The sequence below is a fragment of the Oryx dammah genome, unplaced genomic scaffold, assembly GCF_014754425.2.
Source record: "Oryx dammah isolate SB20612 unplaced genomic scaffold, SCBI_Odam_1.1 HiC_scaffold_20, whole genome shotgun sequence".
NCBI classification, from domain to species: Eukaryota; Metazoa; Chordata; class Mammalia; order Artiodactyla; family Bovidae; genus Oryx; species Oryx dammah.
In genome coordinates this window covers 66,421,737-66,430,395 of record NW_024070204.1, presented here as the reverse complement: position 1 = coordinate 66,430,395, position 8,659 = coordinate 66,421,737, and positions in this window count along the sequence as shown.

Below are 8,659 nucleotides of genomic sequence, written 5' to 3'. Positions count from 1 at the left end.
GTTAGTACTTCTTCAAACGCACGCACACCTGCTCAGACGCACAAATACACACACACTTTTTTTTTTTAGAGTAATTCAGGGTGAAGGGAAATGAAGTCAGCTAGGTTTATTAAAACACTGAAGCTATTCTGAACCAGTGAAATCCACGCGTTCACACAGCACTTCTGATTCTGTGTTTGCACCGAGCAGGACGGAGTGTGGAGCACTCAGCTGAGACGCCAGTCTTCCTTTGTGTAGGTGCTCACAGTGACAACGTGGGGAAGTGCAAAGGGAGCGTTGATTTTGATTCTGCCCACATAGAAAAGGGGAAGCCTGGGGTATGAATGCTCTGGGGTCCCACACGGGCTAGAAAGAGCCCCACTGTTCCTCCACTCCCAGCCACTCCAGGCAAGCCTTTTATTCAGACGGTGGCGCTGTTTCTGCTCCTTGTGAAATGTATTGGCCCTTTCTTCGCCAACTCCCACTACTTCCCAGCCAACTCCCAAACAGGAGTATTCAGCTGAGGATGCTCAGCACCGAAGACGGCTACCCACCTGAATCCAGCCAGGCTTTTATTTAAATTGCTGTCAGGATTTTGAAACGCTTTCCATAGTTTCTCCCCACTGTCCAAAGTGTGGTGCTGCTGTGGGTGCCATCCCAAAAGGGAACAAGAGGAGCAGATGTTTTGTAGAAGCGCTGTGTCTGGCGAAATGTGAGTTAAGGAGCTAAGTGTGACTTTGCAAACCACGTAAGGTTTTTGGCACCATACAACAGGCATTTTCAGCTCCTGGTCTTTATTCTGCTCTTAGCTGCTCAAGACAGTGGTGCACAGAAGAAACTCAGTTCCTGACGTCCTAGAACTTAGAGTTCAGCAGTGGACCTCAGTAGAGGTACAGGACCTCTTAGCAAGTACAGATTACTGGTTAAGTCGACTAGAAACACTCAGTGCTTGGTGGAGGAAGGCTTTTTAAAGGAAGTAACCTTTAAGGAGAAACCCAAAGGCTGAGGAAGAGCTAGGCAAGCAGGAGTGAGTGAAGTGTTCTAGGCTGACAAGTGATGAAGTTGTTGCCAGAGTCTAGGAGAGGAGAGGTCCTGGATTGTGGAAACGAGTGAAATGACATCAGAGAAGTAGCTGTACTGGGGCCATATTTATTAGCACAAGCACATGGTTGATGGACGTTGGGGGGCGGCCGAGTCAGGGATCCCACTTTGGTTTCTGCTGGGTGGACCATGGAAACTTTCACTGAGATTTGGGGCCATGATGAGTTCAATCACAGACAGTGAGTTTGCAGGTGCCTGAGGTATTCATGTGGAGAGACCTAGTGGGTACTTTCTACCTGGGTGTGGAGGTTGAGAAGGAGGACCAGGCTCAAGGTGGGATCATGAGGCACCAGCATGGAGAGACCTGAAGCTGTGGGTGTAGGTATGGGTGCCGAGAGGAGTGTGTAGAGTGTAGGCTGGAGAACTGAGAAGCACCCCCTCTTTAGAGGTGGGGAGAGAAGTAAGTGGGACACAGTATTCCTTCTTTACACTCGGAGAAATTGAGGTCAACAAAGGTTGTATGACTTAAGCAGTTCTGCCCAGAAGTCCCATCAAAGGTCCTCTCATTCCAAAGTTTTTGCCCTTTCAGAGGGTATGGTTACAGTGCCTCCAACTTTCCCTTCCTCACTTACCCACACCCAAGCCTCTTCCCATCTCTGAGCTCTGGGACCCTTCTGCAATTGCTTCCCGACCCCCACCCCCATTTTTTCCATCATTGTTATCAGTCCTATTGCTAACAATAATAGCTAGCATTTATGTAGCAGTTGCATAAGCAAAATGTTGTTCTAAATGCTTCACATGTTAATGCATTCAATACCCACAATAACCCAGCTAGATAAATACTCCGATTATCCCTATTTTACAGATGAAAACATTGAGGCACAAGGTCACAAACTACTACTTAGAGGTAATGGGATTCAGTCCCAAAGGCGCCTGATGGCAGGGTCCCAGCCTGCCACTGAGTCTCCATGGCATTTTGTCCCAGGGTAAATTTCCTTACGTGACCTCGTTGAGGTCTTTCAGTTTTAGCTTCTTCACCATGGTTTGTTTCTACAGCACCTGCGGTAAAGGAACAGCCCTCACCCACATCTGAGTGTCCAAGGGAGGGGGCACACAGCCTGCTCTTTGCTGACATTTCTGAAAAGCAGGGGCAGAAGTGGGATTTTCAGGCATGACGTCTCATTTGCACGAGAGTGCAGGTCTGGGCAAAGCATCGTCCCTTCTCTCACCTCCCTCTGCCTGGAACACCTAGCACCTTTTAATCTCTGTGCTCACCCAGAGTCAGCCCCTGGGGGTGCTCCCCTCCCTAAATTATGGCCACTCTTGGTGTCCACAGCAACTGTGGCTGATTCCTGTCATCACAGCTGTTATAATTTACGGGTCTTTCCCCCCAGACTGCAAAAGCTTTGCTGGGCCGGATCTCTGGCGTTCAAGTGTTTGATGTCTACAAGCTTGCTCAATAAGAGTCGTATGGGCAGCCAGCTTTCAAATGCATTTTTTTGTAAGTTCCATTCTTGAGATACTGCATTTGCTTAAAGCAAAGGTACAGCTGCCTGAATTAGAGCTCTGGGTCTTGGTGAGCCGGCTGGGTGAGTGTGGGACCTGTGCAGCCATGCCATGCGGAGAAGGGTCCTGCACTTGGGTTTGCTGTTGTGCTCTTGTCGTCATGAAATTCTTAATTTTTGAACAAGGGGTTGCTACATTCTCATTTTGCACTTGGACCTGCAAATTATGCAACTGTTCTATTGGTTGGTGTAGTGTCCCTCTGACCTCAAGGGGTCCTAATCAGAGTATTACACAAATAGCTGCATATTCCCTGAAATCACCAGCAAAATTAGATATGTGTATACTTCGATGAGTTTTTCTGGGGAGCAAGTCTGTGGCTTTCATCAGAGCCCCAGAAAAGTTCAGAGCCACTGTTACTAATAATAACAACAATAACTAACCTTCACTTAGGTTTGTTGGGTGCCAGGCAATGGCAACCCACTCCAGTACATTTGCCTGGAAAATCCCATGGATGGAGGAGCCTGGTAGGCTGCAGTCCATGGGGTCGTGAAGAGTCGGACACGACTGAGCGACTTCACTTTCACTTTTTACTTTCATGCATTGAAGAAGGAAATGTCAAGCCACTCCAGTGTTCTTGCCTGGAGAATCCCAGGGACGGGGGAGCCTGGTGGGCTGCCGTCTCTGGGGTCGCACAGAGACAGACATGACTGAAGCGACTTAGCAGCAGCAGCAGCAGACCCTAAGGACTTTACTGTGTTGCCTTACACCTTATCTGAGTGTGACTGGTTGGGGTAAGGCCAAAAGCAGTATTTCCCTCTTTTCTAATACTTATTCCCTTATTCCCCACTTCTGTTCCCCAACCAGAGGAGAAAAGAAAACCACTGACCTGGTCCTCTCTTCTCCTGTGGAGTTGGCAGGAGCCTAAATCTTTTTATTACTTCCTTTGCTAGGAGGAAAGAGGAACTGCCCCAGCCTTTGTCCTGATCCCCATTTGGTTTCATCTGCTACTCCCAAGTGTCCCAAAGGCCACTTCTGCTTTTGTCAGAGTGGGAAGAGGTGATTGGGCAACATGAGCAGGAGGCGTCCTCATGATGAAGTGACAGGTTGTCAGGGCGTCAGGGAGCAATGGTAGCCAGCTCACCAGGACTCCTGCAGTCAGAATCCTGGCTGAATCCTGGCCTGAGTGATGGGTGTACCACCTAGGTTGCAGGGAACCAGTGCTCTGAGGGTCTGTATAGAAAGGCAGGCAGCCCTAGAAGGGCACCAGGTTCTGGGGGTAGATTAATGAGGCTTCCTCCTGGCACGGGATAGAGCCCACAGCTGGCATTCAGGTTTGTTAATATGCTCTGTGCATGGTGTGGCTCGAGTGTGAATGCAGGTACATAACACCCATTTATCTTGTGCACCCACTCTTGGGCTGGACCTTGTGAAAACAGGCTGAAAACTAAAAACTGATGGCACCATCCCTGGTTTCGCTGTAACATGAAGGAAATTTATGACCTTGTGAATTTGTGCCTGCGTGACTCTTCGCAACCCCATGGACTGTAGCCTGCCAGGCTCCTCTGTCCATGGGATTCTCCAGGCAACAACACGAGTGGGTTGCCATGCCCTCCTCCAGGGGATCTTCCCTACCCAGGGATCGAACTCAGGTCTCTTACACGGGTTCTTTATCACTAGTGCCACCTGGGAAGCCCTGTGAATTTGTAGGGGGAAGAAACCTTGGATACAAAGGACCCCCTAAATTCACCCTCAATTCTCTGAGCTTTTTATTACTTTTCTTTAGCGACCTCTCTGGACTGTTTACTTCCTGTGTTTCAAATCCAGCTTCAGTTTTACGCCTGATTGGGCCTTTTGGAATGTGTTTGTATTTGTAGTTCAGCAAACTGCTATCTGGCTACAAGTCTTGGTTCCTGCTTCTTATCAGTCTGTTCCTCCGCTTTGTTTTTATCCTCCTACTTCTGGCCTCCCCAACAAGAAGGTCTTATTGTACCTGGCCTTTGGGAATCTTTCCTACAACAAATGCTAGATTGTTCTCATTCCCTCGCTTCCTGGTTTGCTATCAGTAACAGTGGCTGATACTAACTGTATGCTCAGCTCAGCGCTGACAAAAAAAAAAAGTAAAAAAAACAAGAACCCTACGGGAATTATTAGATGTCCTAGAAATTTTCAGTCTTAGTGAAACAGACAAAACAATTTTGATGGAAATGCTGCCGTGGAAGATAATGGTGTCCCCAAACAGTCTGAGTTGCTTGCTGCCCTCTCCAGCCATGCCACTTTCTTTCCCTTTTCTGCTGGTGCTTCTCTTCCAAGAGACTTCCAGTCATGTTTCTCCCTGGAAGGTGGAGGAGGGGGAGACCAACACTGTTGAGTACCTATGAGACATCAGGCCCCGCATTTCATACTCAAAACCAACCTGTGAGGCAGATGGTGACAGAAACCAAGATAGATTAGGAACTTGCCCAAATCATTTAGCAAGCAAGTGGCCCTGAAACACTTATGTATCATGTTCTTAACAACCAGGTCAGGGCTTCCCCTCTTATAAACTCTACTGAATTTTCAGCTTCCCAAGTCAAGTCTTTCCCACTTTCTGAATTCTTCCAGGGTAGAGACTGTGTCTTCCTGTACACCTTAGGCACTCAACAAATGTCAGGTTTTTTGTTTTTTTGTTTTTACTTTCTCTTCCTTTATCTGTCACCAAGCAAGCTTGAATCTGCTGTCTAAGCATTCTCCATAATTCAAGGATGTATTAGTGTTTATGCCCCTTGATTTAATAGAATAACATCAACAGACATATTACAAATAATGCAAAGCAATGAGTATATTAAATTCTCAGTTGGGTGGTAGAAGGAAGGAGATTAATGAAGGCCAAAATAGATATGGTAGGGACTTCCCTGGCAGTCCAGTGGGTAGGCCTTCATCTTCCAATGCAGCTCTCCCTGATCAGGGAGCTATGAACCCACATGCCAGAAACAGTATTCTAACAAATTCAGGAAAGACTTAAAATGGTTCACATTAAAAAAAAAAAAAAGGCACCTCTTATTTTTTAAAAAAGGGAGATATGATAGAAACAGACTTCATAAAAGATATGGGATCTGAAGCCGTGGAGGTTGAATAGGATTTGGAGATTAATTTGTGCCTTCTGACCACAAGCTCCTATCCTTTGGCAGACACGTTTTGGGATTTGGAGGACGAGCAATCGGGAAACAAGTAAATGGTCGACGTATGGAAGCTCATTTGGGAGTGAACTTTGGTGCTTTCTGAGAGAAGTAAGAAACCAAAGCTCAGAACTGTCACATAAAGAACACTGCATTCTATTGAGAGGCTGAGGCAATGGGAAGAACTGATCTTTCCTCTTCCCCCAAAGAATATTTTTTAGGAGGGATGAAAGAGGAATGGGTGTCAATTCCCAAGCATCAATTAGTATCTCTTTTAGATTCTCCCTTAGCAACACTCCAGCTTTCTCAGGAAGAAAATCGGTTTTCAAAAGTGTCTGAAGGACACAGCTTTTCCTGGAGATCTTCCAGTGTTGAGTTAATTAATCTCACTTCCAAAGCTGTGAAATCTTAACATATCACACAGGTCTGGAGGGGTCTGGAAAGAAAACACAGATTCAAAAGGATAACACTCATTTAGAAGATGTATGCATGATCAGGAGGCCAGGCTCAGTCTGTGCTCTAATGAAAAATTAAGAGTGCAAACTTTAGATCAAAAGGAGAGTTAGGACCTATAGCAGTTATTTTAACTCCTTAGGAGGACTCAGAGAAGGAACAGAAAGAATCCAGTTCCTCCTGGTGAAGAAATTAGAATCCAGAGAGGTCAAGCCCCTCACTCTTGGTCTCATGGTTGGTGGTAAAGCTCCAGTTGGGGTCTTGGCACCAAGAATAGTGGTTCAAATACATCAGGGTGTAAAGTGGATGAAATATCTGCATTCACAGAGTCTCTGGAAGGATACGGAGAGTGGGTAACTGGTTGGTTCTGAGAAGGAGACCTGAAGGGCCAGGGAACAGGGGTGGGAGAGAGATTCAACATTCACTAAATACTTTTTGTACCTTTTGAATTTAGCATGGTGTATATATGTTACCTAATCACAAAATAAAAATTATTTTTAAGAATTCAGTGGAGTCTTAAGTATTACTTTTTTACCTCATTGTCTCATATTTGGTAAAACATATTTTTCTGATTCAGGATATCCCACTATGAAATGATTCTGCCGGTATCAAGGTTAAGCATGTTGGAAGTGGTGATGGCCTTTTGTTACCACTTTGTGACTAGAACAAGAAGAGCCTTCTGAAACTCAAAGCAATGCTATTCCAGAGTCCTAACTCCCTGCCAACTTTGACTGTGGCACAATCTGGCAGGATAAAACTCAGAGAAACAAATCAATTAGGAGTCAGTGATTTCATTCACTTCAGAGCAGGATACAGTCATTAATAAACCTTGATGGAAAGGTCTCTGTTAGCCAAAAGTCTGTCCTTTCCAAGACAACAGAAGATGCAAAGGCGGGAATACAACATAATTCACTATTAAGAGCTTTCAATGGGCAGAGCCTCCTGCTGTGAAAAGAATCTGGGTGCTCCTTGAGCCCAAGAAACTGCTGCCCAGGAGAGGAGGTGAAAATACCTATATTCAAAGGGCAGTAACAGTGGAAGAGCTAACCATCTGCTGCAGTTTTCCCAAACATGATATTACGAGTGAGAATCATCTGTAATGTATTCCATGGAGATTTAATGCATGAATCTCATGAATGAGTGAGAGGAACCTGGCTCATACTTTGCAAGCTAGTTTTTCTATTGGGGTTTCGTTTTTAAACTCCAGTTGATATGGAAAATTAGAAGGTGGTATCTTAGCCCTGGGGCTTCCCCCAGGGACTCGGTAAAGAATCTACCTGCAAGTGCAAGAGACTCGGGTTTGATCCCTGGGTTGGGAAGATCTGGAGAAGGAAATGGCAACCCACTCCACTATTCTCACCTGGGAAATCCCATAAACAGAGGAGCCTGGTGGCTACAATCGATGGGGTCACAAAGAGTTGGACATGACTTAGTGACTAAATAACAACAAAGTGTTGGCCTCGAGAAAATAATTAAAATCCTGCTACCAGTGGCGCTAGTGGTAAAGAATCCCTCTGCCAATGCAGGAGACACGAGACACCAGTTCAATCCCTGGGTGGGGAAGATCCCCTGGAGGATGGCATGGCAACCCACTCCAGTATTCTTGCCTGGAGAATCCCCATGGACAGAGGAGCCTGCTGAGCTACAGCCCATAGGGTTGCACAGAGTCAGACACAACTGAAGCAACTTAGCATGCATGCACACGTTTCCTGTGCAGTAGGGAAAGTATTCATTCCCTCACTTCATTTTGAAGGATACAGAGGGAAGATTTACTTTTACTTTCCTCTTTGGTACCTACATATCCTTACCTATTAATATTGTGTACAAAAGTATTTTGCTGCTGCTGCGAAGTTGCTTCAGTCGTGTCCGACTGTGCGACCCCATAGACGGCAGCCCACCAGGCTCCCCCGTCCCTGGGATTCTCCAGGCAAGAACACTGGGGTAGGTTGCCATTTCCTTCTCCAATGCATGAAAGTGAAAAGTGAAAGTGAAGTCGCTCAGTCGTGTTCGACTCTTCGAGACCTCTGGACTGCAGCCTACCAGGCTCCTCCGCCCATAGGATTTTCCAGGCAAGAGTACTGGAGTGGGGTGCCATTGCCTTCTCCGACAAAAGTATTTTAGTAGCTGCTAAACTACACTGGCAACCCACTGAGCGACTTCACTTTCATTTTTCACTTTCATGCATTGGAGAAAGAAATGGCAACCCACTCCAGTGTTCTTGCCTGGAGAATCCCAGGGACGGCGGAGCCTGGTAGGCTACCAGGCTCCCGTCTATGGGGTCGCACAGAGTCGGACATGACTGAAGCGACTTAGCAGCAAACTACTAAAAGTAAGCCTAGAGCTATCTTTTCTTGCTATTTAGTCTGCTATGGATCTTCTAAATGATGCACTTGAAAAAATCTAATCATACTGTCATTCATTAAGTGCTCACTTTATGTGAAACACTATGGTAAGTGCTTTATATGAATTTTTTTCACTCAGTTCTTATATCAACCCCATGAGGTACTTACAGAGGAGCCACACAG